General features: G+C 40.3%; 1 long non-coding RNA gene across 1 annotated transcript; it reads right to left on the reverse strand.

Moving 5' to 3' along the window:
• Positions 1-601: 601 nt before the first annotated feature.
• LOC119708696 lies at positions 602-17,555 on the reverse strand. Its single transcript, XR_005259152.1, has 2 exons — positions 17,306-17,555; positions 602-1,214 (listed from the first exon to the last, which is right to left on the reverse strand). It is a non-coding gene; the product is annotated as an uncharacterized LOC119708696 (long non-coding RNA).
• Between the last annotated feature and the right edge of the window lie 1,514 nt (positions 17,556-19,069).

Genomic DNA, 19,069 nt, shown 5'->3' on the forward strand with positions numbered 1-19,069 from the left:
AAGTCTGTGCTCCTGGTAAAACACCTCACAAAAGCCATCAGCTTCTTTGTTCTCTTCTTTTTCTACTAAATGGCCCAGCCCTTGGCTCCTGTCCAATTAGCTGTCCTTAAGCTTGAGGTGAAGTCCCCAAGGTCCTATGAGCTGTCTTTTCACCTAATGGAGGTAGAGAAACTTCTGGGCTCTTTCCTTTTTGGGGGACAAAGGATAGTTCTGTCACTCTGTCCATAGGGGGCACATTCCTACAGTGACTAAACTTTGTTTTGACATTTCCCCTCTGAGCATAGTTTATCTGAGATGAAGGAATCCATCAGTAGTACAGCTGGTCAGGTGGATTTCTTACATTGATTTGGATGGATGAGAGTTAAGTATCTGAAGTTCAGCCTCTTCTGTAGGTGTCAACACCAGCTGAGCCCCGTAACAGGACCAACTTTTGCCCTCAGACAGGACACTTTTTGCGCTACAGACAAGCACAGGGAAGAGGAGAAAACATGCTGCATTAAATTAAATGAAACCCCACACCATTCCAGCTACACAAAATTCAGGCCCTCAAGTTTTTTTCCAGGTTTTTTTCCAAGATATTAATAGCAAAGACCAGTATTTTTGATGCAACTCTTTTTATGTAGAACAACATAGAGTCTGCTCTCATAACACAGTAGGACACAAACCACTGGAGGAAACTTTTCTTCTCACAGCAGCAGATCTTTCCCAGCTAGCTCTCTAGCCTCTCGGGCTTCTCCTAGGACAGGCATCCACACAACTTGGCTGTGCTGCAGCTCTGCACCACCGCCTGTTTCCCACATGCTCTCTCCTTCCTTCCCACCTGAACTGCCTCTCATCTACCCACACATATTTCTTTCCCAAAATAATACCCAGACAAAGCCAGTCTTCCCACAATATTCAAATTCCTGAGCTGCCTTTGTTTTGGGTGGAAACATGTGCTTAGGAGTCTATAGCAGTATCTTCAGTGAAGGACAGTTTCCTGCAAGACACAATCCAGCTCACACTACACCACAGGCTGAGATGCTGTATTCAAGCCTTTGCTCTGAGCTCTCTTATTAAGCATATTGCACATATTTATGCAATATTTGAGCTACATGTCCTTGATGACTTATTAATACCAATGAAGTCTACCACAGTCTTCTGCAATTTTTCTTTAAAGTTGGCATTCATTACATAACGGCTGTATTTGCAGAGATGCTGTTAGGGTCCTGCACCTGTGACAAAGAAAAGAAAAGCAGAAGTGCTGCATGAGAAAGAGAAAATGGAAATTTTTCCTGTGCTGTACACATGCTCTGCCACATGGCAAGTGATTTCTCCTTTACTACCTCCTCCCAGCTATGGCCCAGCATATAAAATCCTCTGCACCTCAGGACAGAAAATGTGAATAAAACCCCTGTTCTTTTGTACAGGTTTATGTCTATTGGACACAAGAGGCAATGGTCCTGTGCACATCTGAAAGGTAAATATGAATCACAAAGTTACAGCAGATCCCACCTATGCCTGAACACTGGTAAGACAGCAAAGCCTTATAGCTTTGCTGCCTTGGCTCTGCAGCTGATGAAACCTGTGCTGGCAATGGAATTAAGTCCTGAAATCCTTAGGCACTTTCTCCTGCCCTTTTGTAGGCCACCCATTACCCACAGATGTCCTGTGAAGGTAAACCACATAGCTTTAAAAAAAAAGCAGGGGGAGATCAAAGAGGAAATATTAAAGCAGTCTGCAAAGTTCATAGGTAAAATATTTTATCACATAAGTAGGAATGTGGTGGGTCATTTGCTTGGTGCCTGTGACTGCAATGTCCCCAGGGAATCCCACTTTAATGTTATCATCCTGCAGCAGGACTTCTCCTCAGAGTCCCATAAAAAATGGCAGGAAGTTCCTTGCATTCCAGGGCCAGCAATGGTTAGGTCACAACAGAGCACTGATGCCCCGGCTAAAGGACATTGGAAATGGGACATGGGCAGAGATCCAGATACTGCCTGTGTAGAACTTCATAGACTTCTATCCATTAGAGGACAGCAAAAGCAGTACAGGGACACAAGCTAGGTTGACAGACTGAAGCTGAAGCCAAAAATATTCTTGTCCCTTGATCACTTCACTGCTAAAGGATGTGGCTAGACAAGCTTACTTGCTCCATTTTCTGAGTGGTCTACCATGAAGTCCAAAACCATCCCTATAAAAGCAATTGAGCCTTAACTGATACTTCTTTATGCTAGGTCAGTCAGTCAGTGTGGTCCCACTGCTCAGCTCCTTTCAAGCAGTAGCATCCACAGACAACCTGTGAAAGCAGCCTCGGGAGTCTGGGAAGAGTCATATTTTTTCTGTGAGATATCTGAAATACTGTATTTCCCTGAAAAGTGTTTAGAAAATGCAGCTAAGCAGTGGAAGGAAAGGAGAAGATATTTTTTAAAAGACATCTATATCTTTCAAGCTTGGCTGAACATGAAGACTTTATAAAGGTAGAACTTCTGAAGTAACAATGAGAGCCATTATAGACTTTTAATATCAGTATTTTCTGTACCTCAGCTTGGGTATAAAGTGTAAGAGAAATGACAGGACAGCTAGGAGAGGCTGGCTTGGTCTCAGCACACTTCACAGAGAGCACACAAACAGCTTGGGTCTACACATACATCTCTCTAATTCACTTGAGTACTGGAATTCTGCCCCATGCTCATGCTGCTAAAATACTACTTCAGTGCTCAGGAGTAGAATCTGTATTGCATTTTGGAGCTATAAAAAGCAGTTAGGACTGAATGTTGAATTTTGAGAACGTGCCTCATTATAAGCTCAAGCAAAAGGGCAGAAATGATTTTATCAAGCTAAAGGCTGGGGATGTAAATCTGCTGTGAAAGGGAAAATGGAGAAAATAAAAGTCTGAAAATGGGTCTCATTGCAACATAACCAATTCCATCCTGACCCAGCATCAGAAAATGGTTTAATAAACCACAGCTGAAGTGGGAAGCAGAATTTTTCAGGTTTAAGGACATGCTGTCTCCATTCCATGAGGCTCAGGGAAACTGCATCAAGGTTTCAAGGGACTACCCTTCCCTCAGATCACTTGCTTCAGCCCAGCACAGTTCATGCTACAAGTCTAGCAGTTAAGAACAGATAACAAAATGTTGGTTGATGTTGCAAGTGAAATAAGTTACGGGGTTATGCTCTTAATTTTACAGTCTATATCTGCATATAGGTCTGTGCATCTTTCCAGAAATATCTGTAAGTACATAGATGCATCAGACTCCATTTTATTTAGCCCTTCTCTCTCTGGGTAATTTCAGGGGAGAGCCAAAGAAATATATCCTAAAAACCTAATTTCAATTTTGAGAAATCACACTTTTGATTTAGAAAGGATGTGTTTTGTTCTGGGGTAATCTCTCCTATTTCTGCTGTGACAAAGCAGCATTCTCAGACTCCAGGTCTCATTGCAGTGTGGTACCTCCTGGCAGGTGTTGTGGATGTGAAAGACAGAAAGCTCTTGTTTACTCTGGATTCCTTTGCCCTTTCAGCCTCTCACAGACTGAGCAAATGGAGGAAAACACAACATCCGCTAGAACAAAATGTCCTCGTAGAAACAACAGATCTTCATAACTTTAAGCATTTGCTAATTAGGGCTATGCCAAGGAAACAAGGCCTGTTCTTTCTAATCTCCATAGAAACGCTTGGTCATGTTTCCTTCCTAACCCACTGCAAGCATGTCAGCATGCACCAGCAAGCCTTACTGGCTGGTCCAGCCTTTTTTAGCCAACACTATGAATGTCTGAAATATGCAGGGAGGATTTAAAAAAAATAAAAAGTATTAGTTGTTTTATTTATAGGCACAGTTATCAAGAAATTCAATTGATCATTCTACTTTTCCTGTTTATCACGTATTACAATGGGTAACCTGGGATGCTGAAAGCTCTCTGAAATTCCTGGCAATTCACAGATGTGTGCATGCATTCCCAAAATACTTGACTAAAACTAGGACTAAAAGTTTCAAGCATGGAAATGCTCTTTATAGCAGATGTTAGTCTTTTTTTTGTTAGAAAACTGGGTTATATAATTATTTGTCAGATTGAGATTTTTTTTGTCTCAGAGATTCCACTTAGAAGCTAACCTGAAGTCTTAAATTTACATTTGAGGTGCCGCTTGCAGTTTGACAGCTGGAAATATGATGACAGCACAACGTAACTGTAAATGCCCCTCCACCATCTTTTTCTGGCTCAATCTGGGACCATCTGGGACCTCCCCTCTTGTCCCTGCAGCTATTTGACAGTCTGTCATTTGCTTGTGGCAGACTTCTGCAAGTCTCTTTGGCACGATAAGGAGCTGTTGGGTGTGCTCACTCCTGAGACTGCCTGTCTTCCAGAGAGTGCATTCCTGCAGTGCATCCATGGGGATGCTTGCTCTCAGGACACAGCTAACCTGGCTTTGAGGACACCTTCAGGTGTCAGGCACACTCACCATTAGGTCCTTTCCTCACAGCCCAAGGAATACCATAGTGTTCAGGGTAGTCAATAATGCTGGCACTGTGCTTTGGAGCTCCCTGGCTTCCCTGTGCCATGGACACTGGGATTCTATTTCTTTACCTAAACCCACAAAGACTCCTGCATGTAGCTCTAGGAGTCATACTGTGATCACCAGGAGGGAGAGGGATCCCTGCTGCCAGACAGGGCATCTCATTTGCCTTAAGCTCTTATGCAGAGGAGTTCTGCATACACTAGGGACTGCTCTGTTGCCAGTGTGTACGGGATTTTTCTTCCTTCATGCAAGTTCTTGGAAAATAACTTTGTGTGCCCTCATTCTGACTTCATTCATTCCTTACGTCTTTTTTCCTTTTTGGAAATGGCTTTTTAGTTGGCCTGTCTTACAGTAGCAGTTTAGTTAGCACCTGGGAGAAGTTCTAAAGCAAAAAAGAGAAAAAAACAGACATTCCAGGAAGCGAGACTTGTGTAAAGGGAGATGAGTTCCGTATCTGCTCCCTGACTAGCATTTCAGATCCATCTTAATAACAAAGCAACTGCAGTTTATTTGCATTTTATAAAAACAAAATGTGAAATCCTAGCCTAATGCTTTGAAATCAAATCTAACAGCTCACAAATTCCATGTGTCATGCTAATCTGAAGGCTCTGCCTACTATAAACATTTCTGAATCCACAAATGCATTTCATGTTGCCTCTGCCTTCTTCCCCTTTGCCAGTGCAAGAAGAGAGGGAGAGAGGAAAATCTTCTCTCCAGCACTGAAAGTAATCAGCCTTACAGTAATCAGTCTTAACTGTAAACAAATCTTAATTGTAAAGATGTTTTTTAAAAGGAAAAGGATAGACTAAAACTTTATGACATCAACAATAGGATTATCTGGCCATTGGATTTTTAAATTCTGTTGTCTAGTTAAATTAGCCAGTTCTCTCCATTTTTCCAATGACAGATTTAGCCAATTAACATGACAATAAACTTTATGATGTGTAGATTAGTGTTTCCAAACCGATTAAACAATGTTTAGGAGGTAAGTGCAATTAGGCTACATCTCAGTCCTGATGGTATTTGTAAGGAACTTGGAGCTTCAACCTGAAAGACAGAAGGCCAGATGCTTAGTAAAGCACAGCTGGCAGTAAGATAATTAAATTACATCACATGATGCTGGCTGCCATTTGGGTTTAATCCAGAACCTTAGCTTTACACCAGGAGAATTACTTTAATTACCCACTGTGAAGGGAGAACACATCTCTCACTGGCTGCAGGTAAATCATGATATGCACCCTTAAGATCTAAATCACCAAAATTCATCCAAAGCAGAAAGAGCACTGATGCTGAGTCAGACCAGAAACTCAAGTCATCCCCTGCGGTGCCCAGGAGGGCACACAGTAGCCGATGTTTGGGGACATTCCTGCCAGCCAGTTTCAGTGGGACTTAGATTAAGGACAGGCTTTTTTTTATGTAGGGATCTGGATGCCAAGGAATTGAAGGGCCAGTGTGCAGCACATGGGCAGAGCCAAACACCAACAGGGAGACTTCTGCTGCTTTGGCTTTTGCCATTTCATCCAGGGATTTAAGATTAATCTTAATTAATAAGTTTATGATCTTAGCTTAAAAGGCCATGAAGTCATAGGACTGGGTATTTCCACATTCAGTGGCCTGTAGAGGTCATTACCCTATGATTCTTGAATGCCTTAAAACCTGTGAGCAACTCTGAGGAGACTAGAAAACTTCATGCACATAGATAAGGCCTCAAACAACATGAAAAACAGCCACTTATTTCCACAACAGCAGAAGTTTTAGTGAATTGTCATTTTTAATGGATACTTAATAAACCAGGTGCTTGGCTGTGAACTTCATTATTCTTTAGGAGATTATCAGCACTTCTTCCTGTCTCCCACAGGAGTTACTAAGATGTACACTTTAAGCACCAAAGAGATGAGAAGCCAAAGAAAGGACAGGAAATGACAGAAATGTATGTACAGCACAACTGCAATTTTTTAAAAAAAATTTCACTTGATTGTATTAATATATCTGCTTACAAAGTTTGGGATTAATCTTGTCCAGCTTTGTATAATCACGAATTATCCAAGTTTCCCTTGTAAAGAGCAGTAGAGAAAAATACGTACCCCCAGAGGGCATTGTATCCTACCTATCTCCAGTGGAATGGGGTGACTCACCCTTCACAGATGGATACGTCTTTCTACTGAGAAATTTTAAACAGTCTGGGATGACCATAGTTAAGTTAGTGCGACAAGCCCCACCCAAAGAGACCAAAAACATGACTCCTAAGGAACCAGTCAGTGGTTAAAGTGAGTAGAAAACTGCAAAAGAGAACAGAGCCTTACAAAAAGTGACTGCTCACTTGCATCTATCTCCCCATTCATTTGCTTGTTCGCAGCATTAAACTGCTGTTAAGACATGGTCTGGATCCTTACCCTGTGTCAGCTGAGCAAGCTTTTGAAGTGAATGGGAATTTTCTGGAATAAGGGTAGAGATAATACTAAGAATGCACATCTGGATTTCTTCCTGTGAGAAAAACAGGAACAGACAATCTTACTTATCTTTTGCTACAACAGATGAATGTCATCACCCACTAAAACCTACCTACAACAGGACAAGTAAAAAGAATTCATAGTCTTTGAGCCAAGCTTGGAATATTCTATTCTTGGAAGGAAAAGTGGTTCCTTTTGAGATTAAAAGTGCATTTTGCACCCTTCGGCTTGACACAGGAAATGGGAAAAAAGGTTTTTGGAAAACAGCATCAGCCTTGGGCAATACGTGTGTTTGGAAGGTGCTCTCATGGGGCTTTGCGGAGACCCTGCTTCCTACTTACTCAGAGCAGCTTCATGTTTTCCTCTTATTTTTATCCCATCTCATTTTCACTTCTGCTTTCCCTCGCAATATTCTTGCGGTGGGTTGTCTTGGAGGTCAGGCAATAAAATTATGATTCTTCCAGCCATGAAACTACTTGGTGTCTGTTCATTGTATCTTTCTTTTCTTCTTCCTTCCTTCTCGTGATCTCATGCTCACACGTGACTTTGCTCTCCAAATCTTTTTTGGCACCATGAGGTCCGCATTTACCCTTAATCATGCTCCTTATCATATTGATTTATTTTGAACATGTAATGGTGATGCAAGCTTGTCTTCAGGTCTTTTGCAGAAAGCTCCCTTTAGCCATCCATTCTTGAAAACTACTTTTTTCATGACAGCTCAAATCCATCTGTGGCCTCTAAAGAAGATGAAGCTATTCCTCAGCAATAAAACTGGTATTACAAAGCCCTAGTGAAACTTCACTGATTTCACAGAATCACAGCAGGGAGGAATTTAGATGCCCTGGGTTTATGCCACTCCAGAGCACAGCTTGCTACAACTTCTTTATTGATGTAATTTGTGAATCTGTACTTTATGTATTTATCTTGAAAGAGTTTGCCCTACCCCAATCTGAGTGTCTAGAAAAGCTCATTGTTTCAGAGGCAAAACTCACTAGTGACATTTTCATTGGAAAATGTCTTTCTAGACTAATTCAATTTTATCATTATCATTTGAATAGGCTGACAGCAACCAAAGTTGGTTTTGGACAATCCTCTGTTTTAGAAAGCTGTGTGAATGTAGATGACAGATAGGCTGGCTTAATCTTTCTAAAGTATTCACTGCCTCCCTTACTTGTACAGCTGATTTATAGTGTGACTTTCTGCAATAGCAAGGGCCTGGTGGTGAGCTCAGAAGCAACATATTACCTGTGTTCTGAGGAATTTCTGTTGTGTAATACTACTTTGTGTGACCACAGAACTATTCTACTACAATGAAATCTTATTGAGAAGTAAGCATGCATCTAAGAAAAATTTCTGTCTCATACCTGTAGGTCTGAGTTATTTTGCCTGCAAACCTCAAGATCTCAAGATTTACATCCATGCTTCTGCTGTTTCCATTTAGGCAGTACCTAAAATGAAGCATGTGAGATGTAGAACAGCAACTTTCAGGTTGTTATCTATTGACAAGGATTAAGATGCTTCATCTTAGAGATGCCTCATCGTAGAGACCCAGATATGCTTAGCAGATATGCATGGATGGGCTCTGATAAGCAGGCAGTGACTAACCTGGGATTTCTCTGTGGTGTGATAGCATCACCACTGTTCAGGGTGGAAGGATCCTACCATCCCTGCTCTGCTCAGTCTGCTCTGCTGTAAAGATCTGATGCAATCAGACTAATGCAAGACAGTCTTTGCAGCAGATCCAAGGCAGAATGTTGTTGGCTCACATTTTGGACAAAAAGCATACAAAGCACAGAAATTTAGCAGAGTGATGCTTGTAGAACTGGCCAAGGGTGTCATTGCTCAGAGATATTAAAGGAAAGGGGATTTTGCTGTACTGGATTGGTATGAATCTAACCCTAGGGTCCTGTCAGTGTTGCCTCCTGTGTCTGGGAAAGGGGCTGCTGAGTGCAAATCCTCTACCCTGGTGGACCCACGCCCAGAGTATCACCCACAGCTAAAGATCCAAATCCCAGGGACCTTCCTCAAGCAAAACTCTGATGTGCTGTAGTGGCCACGGAAGCTGGCAATGACTCCTTATTGTTAAATGCTTTGGGACACCTCAAATATGAATGGAGCTATATAAAATTCAATTCTATTGTAAAGAAAACAGATGTAATGAATTAAGGCTATGTTCAGCTTTTAGACATGGACAACTGACTAGTAGGGAATGAACAGAAAACTTAACCCATTTAAGATAGAGAGTTATCTTTTCTTTCCCAGAAAACAAAACCCCAGGGATTTTAAATCTATAAACCATGTATAGTGTATCACCCAAACAATTTCCTTTGAGGTTTGAAAAACCTCTTGCTGCTAATTACTGGTCATAGATGGTTTGAAAGAAAAACGTAGTTTTAATGCTGGGTTTAATAAAAATGTCTTTAATAACAGTCATGAATTTTGCAGCACAAGTGCTAAAAGGCCAAATCCTGGTTTTGCAGTGAACTGAGTTCAGAAGAACTAGATGAGCAAGCAATCCTGGCCAGATTTGGGTCAAACTTTGCAAAATGTTTTTCTTTTAATGTGAAAAAAGTCTGCTTTCCCAAAAAGAACGTTTTTCTGGAAAGGAGTAGATTTACTGTTTGAACTTTATCATTTCCTCTTCTACAAAACAATAGGGTAGAAAAGGAACCTTTCCAATTTTTCACCCCTTCAATTAATAAGACATTCTTTGGTGTATGACAGGAAAAATATGTGATGAATGTACTTGATATGTTATGATGAATAGTGGTCTAGGGAAGTTTGAGAGACATGAGACGCCCCATAAACACAGAATTAATACCAAAGTGAACATTTTTATAATGTCCATTTTGGCACTCCTCCTGACCTAAGATGCTAGTAGCTTTATATATTATTTAATTAATGTTTAAAAAAAAATCAAAATGCAAACAGCTCTTTTCAAACCATAACAATTCATTGTATGACTTATGGGGGTTTGAACTGGCATAGTTAGTCAAAACATTCCTAGTGCCACTTTATTTCCATAAATCATTTGTATTGTAAATTTTACTAGAAATTTCTGTGCCAGGTTTGAAGAGTTCAGGCAGAGGGCACTTTGAATATAGGGGCTGAATGTAGCTTGCTTATCAAAATTATTTAACATTGTAATTAGAAACAATTAGAGAAAGAGAGGGAAGCTACGCTAGAGCTATCTCTTTCTTACATCTAGAGTCTGCAATAACCCTATTCAGGTCCGAAAACAGTGGACCTCATTAACCTCTCACACTGGTGAAAATTACAAATAACTAGTGGTGCAAATAGTACAAAATAATAGAAAAATAAAGAGATGTTTTGGTCCACTGTCCATCTCTTGGATTGAAGGTTATGTAGGTGGCATCTTCCACTTGGTTGTATCTGGAACGGTCCTTGACTCAGGGCTGTTTTGGGTACTGTGTGGAGCCGATGGCAGATGCAGTCAACCATTGAAGGAAAGCCAGCTGGTATACGGATATAAAACCAAAAGATTATACCCAGGCAGCGACTGCCAGCAGAACACAGTAGCAGTGTATCAGTGCAGGATGAAGAGTAAGCCCAGAGGGAATCACTGGTTTGAAACCCTGAGTTGGCCACAAAGCTGAGCTGAGCTGAGGAGTGCTGCTAACAAGGACAAAATGCTGTATGTGCTACAGGGCTATTGTTTCTGAGCACCCAGGCCTAAAGACTGTGGTTATGAAAATAGAATGATACTCAGCAACCTTCCCGAGCCTCTGAAGGAAAGAATGGAAAGGAGGAAAATTGGGAAATTCAATCTGAAAGCAATCACACCAGTGATGCCCCTGTTATAGAAAGAACAGCTTCTAGCCCACTTACTAGACCACGGAAAATTAAGGGGTAACTCAAATGTCCAGGTTGTCTCTGAAAAAAAGGAAAACAGAATATGTAGCTGAGGATCTTAAATCACCTCTCGCCAAAAATCTAAGATGCTTTGTCAAGGATGAGAGAACAGGGATATTGAAGTGCTTGTGAGGAAAAAATGTATTTTAAGACAAACCTGAGATGGAGTAACCTTATACACTGTACTATAAGAGACCACAAAGGAGTAAGCAATCACTAAGTGGGGATAAAACCATTTGGAGTACATGTACTGTCTGTTATGCTCTGCCAAAATATAGGATGAAAAATAAATATTAATATTAAGGATAACGTCCAGGTTTTCCTGAGTATGCTAGGAGACAATTTTCTTTATCAACTAAGATAAAGTTCATTGAACAAGAGGGCACCCTTAATTACACTTTGTTTTTGTAAGTGATAAGAAATAAAATTTGTTTCAAGTTTTTCATGAGTTGATTCAGTTTAAATACAATTTAACTATAAACAAAAGCAGTTTTGTAATTAAGGTTTTAGATTTCAAATGGATAAAGGCTCAGAAATGAAGGTACCTAATTAGCGAGCTATTCAAAAGAAATCAAGGACCTGAGTGCAGAAGAAACATAGAATTACTCAAAGTCAAAGGGATGAAGCCTATCTGGACTCTGTATCATAAGCAAAGGAAAAATCTTTGTAAACTTGTGGGGAAGCACTCTGGACAGAAAGTAGTAAATACTCACCTTGAGGATATATTGAAGGTTTTTAAAAAGTCTTCTCAGGATGGAAAATTGAATGATCAGCAAAATGAGCTACATTAAATATCAGGAAACACACAGGTAAAGTGAGAATCAGTGAAATTCAACCTGAATTACACCTTGGTAAAAAAAACCAAAACTTGAGACAACAAGCAAAAAGTTGTTTAACTATATGTATAATAGTGAAGAAAAAGTAAAGCCCCACTGGAGTGAAGATGGTAGAGAAATCAATGGTAATGCAGGTAAAGTTTCAAAACTCTGCCTTTTTAAAAATAAAACCAGTGAAATAGAGTAGGGTGGGTAATGGAAGTGAGAGCCTCAAGCTGAAAATACGCAGAGCTGAAGTTGAAGCAGAAATCTCCAAACCAGAGAGTCTCTCTCCTGTAACTGTGAAAGAGCCAGCACAAGAAACTGAAAATTGAGTATTAATTTTTGTATTGGTTACATTGAATAGGCATCCTGCATTATAATTGACCATAGCTAATGGAATCCTCATGAAAAGATGGAAATAGGTCACTGACAACTAAACTGACTTCAGCAGAATACAAAATATAGGCAAAAATTTTGAAAGAAAGTGTAAGTTGAGAGAAATGAAAATCAATATAAAATGGAGCATGGCTTTAACAAACTGAATCATGCAAGAATAAGCAAGTATATTTCTTAGATAATAAAAATACTTTTGTAGACACAGGAAATGCAGCATTTAATCTGAATTTCAGGTAAACATTACATATGAAGACATAGGGAAAAAGGTTACATTATGTGCAGAAGCTGAGAATTAGTATAATAACTATAAGGTCAACAGGGAACTGCCTGAAGGGCACCTCACAACAGCTTCTGTTGAAAGTGAGATTATCAGGTGGGAGGAAATCTATTGTTTGATGGACTGACCTTAGGACCTTTTCACTTAATAGTTTCATTAGCAACCTTGGCACGTAAAAAAGTAGCAAATGAGAGATATTTACTGATGACATAAAACTGGAAAGTATTAAAAGAATTGGAAAGAAAGAAACAGATAACCTTGGGGACTGGTGCAATAGAAGTGAGATCATGTGTAACAGAGCTGAGAGCAACGCCCTTGCACGAAGGGAGCAAAGACACAGGTCTGCCTCCATCTGTCTGGCTAGTTTGAACCTTCAGGAAGAGGGAATACTCTTTTCTTTCCTGCTCACCTATTATCAAGAATGAAGCACTGAAACTGCATATAATTAAACGAAAGGTTTCTCGAAAGGGCAGAGAGACCACTTCCTGAGCAAATGTAACAGGGCACATATAGGTCATCAAGATAAAGCTGAAAAGAGGTAGGATTGTTTCCCCTAAGTACACTGTGGGTGTACAGAGGAAACCAGAGAATAAGAGCTATTTGAGCTGACAGACAGTTCTGGCATGAGAGCTGTGTACACTGCTTCCTACACAGAAATGTAAATTTTTGGAGCAGTTTCCCACTAATTGCATTTGAAAGAAAAAAAATCTCACTAGCTTGTTATGAATCAGTTTATGCAATGAACTCTACTTCCACCAGCTGCCTGATATATCTGGGCTGAATGCTCACAGCCTGCAGGAGCTCTTCCACTCCTACTCTCTAGAGCTGCAGCCACACACATCTTCGCAGCTGAGGTTCACTTGCAGTTTTTTTCTGACAAATTCAATGTAACTCATGCATTTTATGACCCATCACCATAAATATTTGGACACCTTGAAAATGCTGGCTTTGAAAGGAAGATGGGAGACCTGCAGAGTGCTGTTTCCACACTTCTGACAGTATTAGCCTCACCATAGGGATTTTAAGAGTTAACAAACTCAGAAACACTGAATTTTAAAAAGGCTCAGAGAGGGTGTGGGGCTGGAGAGAGGAATTGTCAAAAGAAGGCAAGTTAGAGTAAGACCTTACTGAGCCCTGTCCTTTCAAATTTCCTGTGCTTGACACATCATCAGGATGATGTCAAAGTGACTTAACGAAGTATGACATTTCATTCCAATGATGTGACCAAGCAGAGGAAATTTGAAAGGATGTGGCTTATGGTATTGAAAACAATCATTTAGAGAAATGCATGACTGCTGTTTTTCAATTTAAATGAATTTTAAGCTCTTTCTCCCCTCTCCTAATCACAAATACTTGGGAGTATTTGCATTGCTGCTGAGCTTGCCAAAGGTTGTTAAAATGGCTTTACTGTGATTACAAAGGGAGCCCCTAGCTCTGATGTGGGGACTTCATCATACTTGGTGTTGATAGTGTAGTATCTATGGCACTGCATGGGCAACAGCTGAAAATACAAATTTGAATTCTTTTGTTATTGTTGTTAATAATTTTGGTTCTATTACCTTGTACCAGTAACTCCAAGCAAGGAAGCCCTGTGAGCCCAGAAGCTCCCCTTGTGTGCCTGCTCACTCTGCAATCCTCCTCCATGACCCTGGCCAAGCATTTGGTGCTGGGGATGATGGGCAATCCCTAAATACAGTGTCAAGGGCGTGGGATAGAGGGGACTGGCCCCAGGATACCCTGGTTTTCTTCTATGTATAGGCGACTGAGTGGTGACCACACTCCTCAGCAGCAACTGGTGTGGCCACAGGCAGTGCCTGCAAGGGCAGCTCACCTCTTCTCAGCCTGCAGCAACCCCCATTGAACACAGTGGCTTTTTTGGGGGTACCAGAGGTTTCTTGTGGTGGATAGATGGTGCTGACTCCATCTGTCACATATCCTCCTTGAGAACATTGCATTAAAGCTTCTTCTCTACTTTGAGGGGCAGCATGACAATCTGACGCAACATTTTCCAGAGCACTGAATTTCCTTGGAAGCATCATTTTCAAAAGGAAGCTCATTTTCAAAAATGTTTTAGCCATGAATAGGCTTCAATAACATGAGTCACAATTACAGCAGCGTCTCAGTTCCCAAGGCACATCTGAAAACTCTAGCTGTTCTTTCATGGGTAATAGGAGAGAGAAGTACATCTATGATTTGGGGATACATAGCTCAAATCTGGGTGCAGTAAAGGAATTTCTAGGAACAGAGGTACTGTTACATCCAAAAAAGCATCTCAAACAACATCTTACGTATCATTAGAAAGAACTGATTAGATTTCATTTGCTCTTGAGAAAAAATCCAGATAGATTTTAATATGTTAAGGGATAAATTAAAATAAAACAAAGACAAACATTTATTTTTGATGGTAGAGAAAAAGGAAGCAAGAAACACCCCCCCAAAATCAAATACTTACATGTCTCAGTCACTAAAATACACAATAACCATAGGTGTTAAAGAGGTCTGAGGACAAGCATAGCTTCAGTACCTACACTCTTCTTAGTTAGAAACAGATAGTTTTTATTTAAAGAATGTGAGTCCTTTCTTTTCTTTGGCCAGTCTTTGTTAGATGCTGGTTTGCAGTTTCAGCTTGCACTGCTGATTTAAGCAAGTAAAGCTTTATCCTAAATATGGTACATGATATTTTCTGGCAAGTCTTAAATCCTTGAATTCATCTTATCTCTATGGTGACAGGCCTACATTTGGCATAAAGTATCATGGCTTTTCAAAGTAGAGGCTATTTCAGATAAAAGCCGATGCCTCTGATTTATGGCAGTTCTCAGCTTCTGCGGTTTGAAAAAGAGGAATGCCTGATTATTGGTTACCAACTGCTTTTCCAGGAATAAGTTTTTTTGAGCAAAAACCCCCAACAGTAACTCTAAGATCTGACTCAAAGCACTGCTAATTTACATAAAAAGACAGGTCACTGCTAGAGGCATGTGCTGTCTGTGTTTCAAGTAAACCCCTTGTTGAGAGGGTTTACAGACCAGTCTAGAACTATGAAGAAATATTATTTACATGTAATAACTTTTACAAATATAACTTGTAAATGTCTGCCTCACGTATGCTCATTCCCACATGACAATGGCCAAGAGCTCTTGGTCCATTTATCTTTCTACCAAAAAGGGGGTGATGTTCAATTCCCATTAACTCTGTTAAAAGAACACAGAAAACCCAACTGCTTAACAGAATGATGTTTCTTTCTGAGAGCACAGCCCTGCTCTGGTGGCAAAACAATTCCATCTCTTCAGCAGCCAGATAACAACAGGCTTGCAATGCTTCCCTGACATCAGCAAAGCATCACACTGAAATGCTGAAATACAGATTTTTGCCTTCAGGTAACAAGTGAAACTGGCTTCAGGAAGTCTTTGAGCAGGTCTGAGGTAAGGTCTGGTGCTTTGTAGGCAGCAGGATGACAGTGATACTAGAAGGGTCCTGCTAACATGTTCAGTAGACAACATGAACTTTCTAGTGGAACATACAGTTCTCTTCTTTTTTACTGAGTGTAATGATATTATTTTGCAGTAATCTTTAACCAGGTAGTTCTTTCCAAAACCCATCAACAATTTTTTAATAAAGATGCTATAGGAGATTGCGATGATGACACAATGTCTTTTTAAAAGTATCTATGCGGGCAGATATTAACAGTTTTCCAAGCTTTTTCACTTCTGAACTCAGCTGTGCTGCTAGTTCAGTCATAAAAACCCAGTGGAAACTATGTACGACACGTTTGGTTTCAATTGTCTGTTGATTTCTCCCAATTTATGCACCAGATCTTTGCCAGAGAGAGACAAGATTTTGTTTTTACTTCCAGTTGATGCCTTACACTAACTCCTCACAGTTTGTGTCAAAGTTTAACTTCTGTTGGCTTTAGCCTGGTTAAAAAGAGGAAGAAAAACGTTCTGAAATCAGGTCCCCTAGACCTCCTTGATCTTATCTGACATTTTCACAGTAGTACCTCTCTAGGTCTCATGATCTCATTATTCATGAACAAAGATTTATAGCATCAACTTTTTTTGCAAATATGTCAAAGTGGAAACTAGCATTTCAGGCCCCTTAAAACATTACAAGAAATATGATGTTGGGAAAGAGCTGTAGGAGGAGAGGCAATAACAGCAGTCATGTAATCCCCAGGTGGAAAACTTTTCTTCGAGAAACAGTAAATTTGTCTTTGTATGGAACTTGATGTTGAATGAGATACTTTAAAGGAATTCCAAAGTGGTACCTCAAAGGGAAGTGACCAGACAGAAACATATGATTTTGAAATGCTGCTGAGCTGGAAGGAAAGACAAGACCAGCACATCTGTGGATGCTATAGGGACCTTTGGGTGTCTGCCTGCAAAGTATCTGCTGTAAAGTCTTGTTTTGTTATTTACTTCATCTGACACAACCAAGATCTATGGAAGGATGCATGTAGCTATTGGGTGACACAAGACTAAACTTCCAACATAAAACTGCTGTTCTCAATCCTACTTTTTTTTTTAAAGAAACCCAGAAAACAATACTTTTCCATTGAAACAGATTTAGAAAGAAACATGTAAAGTATTATTTTCATATTTTGTAGAAAGTTATATGCCTGCAACTACAGTGCAGAGTGACTGTACTCACCTCAGATAACCCTCAAACCAAAAGGTGACATCCTGCTAAAATAAAGTTTCTTTTGCTGGATGCCTCCTCTGAATTCCTCTGCTTTTAGTCTTTGCCCGGTGTTTACTTCCTACTTATCTCTAATCTGATCTAATTTCTAACCTGCTGTTATTCAATGACTATTTTGAATGTTTTTTTGGCCTTGTTCCTCATGCACAGCCATTGGTGTCATAAAAAGAGGAATTCTCATGTCTGCACTCAAAGCCACTTTTTGGGCTGCCACTGCATTTTTGAGCCATGACAATCTTCTACCAACACTGTGAGAACCATTCTTCATAAAAACGCTTTATCAAACCAGAGTTTCTTACATTGTCTTTGCTTTCCACAGGAGTCATGGGATACATAAATCACTCAGAAAACAGGTTGCTGCAAGATTCACAGTGCCTCTTCTTTTTTCTTTTCTTTATTGATCTTTGGGCCTCTGGGCTCACCATTATATGCTAACCTTTTTCAATCCTCACATTTATATTTGCAAGCTACCCACCCTACAGAGAAAAAAAAAAGCTGCCATTAATAAATACAGTTTGCAGGCAGGGAAAGAAGTCATCAAAGATATACAATGGTTATACCCCTCATTAGAGGCCCAATGAGGTCAGTAAAAACCTTTCCTTTTGATCCACTGGGCACTGAACAAAGCCAGCACCCATGGAGGAATACTCAAATGGGATTTAAAAACCTACTTCTAAAACATGTCAATTTCCCATCTCTTTGTGGACCATGAGCTTGCACAGCTCTTCTGCTGCTTCTTCAGCCCCACTAAGCCTATCCCATTCCCTTTCAGACACTGAACTGAGCTGTGCGCCAAAGCTTTTTAAACTGTCTCCTTTTCTTCCTGTGCACAGCAGTTTCCACAAGATATGGTTTTGCTTAGTGTGCTGCATGACTGGGGATGGAACAAATGAGGAATTCTGTGAGCTTTTTTTCTATCAGATCCTAATCCACAAAGATATATCTATAAACTTTATATTATCAGCCCTCTCCTTTTGATAGTAACTTAATGATGATAGGTATTCTTTTTCTGCAGGTCAAATGGCTTAAGTAATGCTTCAAATGATCTATCCACTAAAAAAATGTGCTGACAAAGATCATTACTGCAGGTGAATCATAGGAATACCAAATTTAATCCTGTCACTGCGGTATGTAATTACTACAGCAAGGATTTCAGAAGCCATGCAGGAGTGCTGTGGTGCTGGTTGGACAGCTGTTGTAATGAAGGTGTGAAATCAAATCAGACTAATCTGTTTTACATAAAAAAGGCACATTAGTCGATATGAAACATCAAGATAATCCCTATTCTGTATGTAATGTCAACCTTGACACTAGCTGCACAGCAAGGGATACTTCAGCCTTTTAAATTCAAATTGTTCCAATGTGCAGAGGGGACAGACATCCTGCCTGGGAGGGAATCCAGGGCAAAGCTGGACGGATAAACTTTCTGCCCTTCTCTCTCTCCATTCTTATCTCAGTAAAAAAAGGCCTCAGAGAGTTGACCAGTCTAAATTTACTTGAAGTAGATAAGAGATGTAGAGCTCAGTAAAGAGAAGGCAATCTGTGGGATGCTGTGAAACGGGTGTCCAGTGTTCCATGTGGGAGAGGCATGCACTCAGGATGAAGAGCAGGATTTGGTCGTGCATATGTTTATTCAGAGAAATTTGAGCTGGAAGAGACTTTTTAGACCACATATCACAGAAAAAAGGATTGTGGCATGGTTTGTTATGTTCCCTCATGCCACTGCCTCTCTTGCGGGAGCCAGTGGCAGAGCGTATTACTCAGCAGGGTGTGGTGCCAGCAGCATAACTGTCATGGTTTGGCGCTGGCCCAATGCCAGTGCCCCCATGAAAACATATCCTCCCTGGTGTCTGCTGTGAGATGCGATCAGAGACAGAGCAAAGCAGGCCTCCACTTGTAAACGAGAAAAAAACTTTATTATCTTACAACTATAGTAAAATAAACACACAGAGCAAAATGGAAACCTCTCAAACATTTCTCCTCCCCCCACTCAATTTCCCACAGCATAAAACAAAACCTTAGATCTTTACCCAGTCCATCACCCTTCAAATAATCAACTCAGT

This window comes from Motacilla alba, chromosome 1A (assembly GCF_015832195.1).
Source record: "Motacilla alba alba isolate MOTALB_02 chromosome 1A, Motacilla_alba_V1.0_pri, whole genome shotgun sequence".
NCBI classification, from domain to species: Eukaryota; Metazoa; Chordata; class Aves; order Passeriformes; family Motacillidae; genus Motacilla; species Motacilla alba.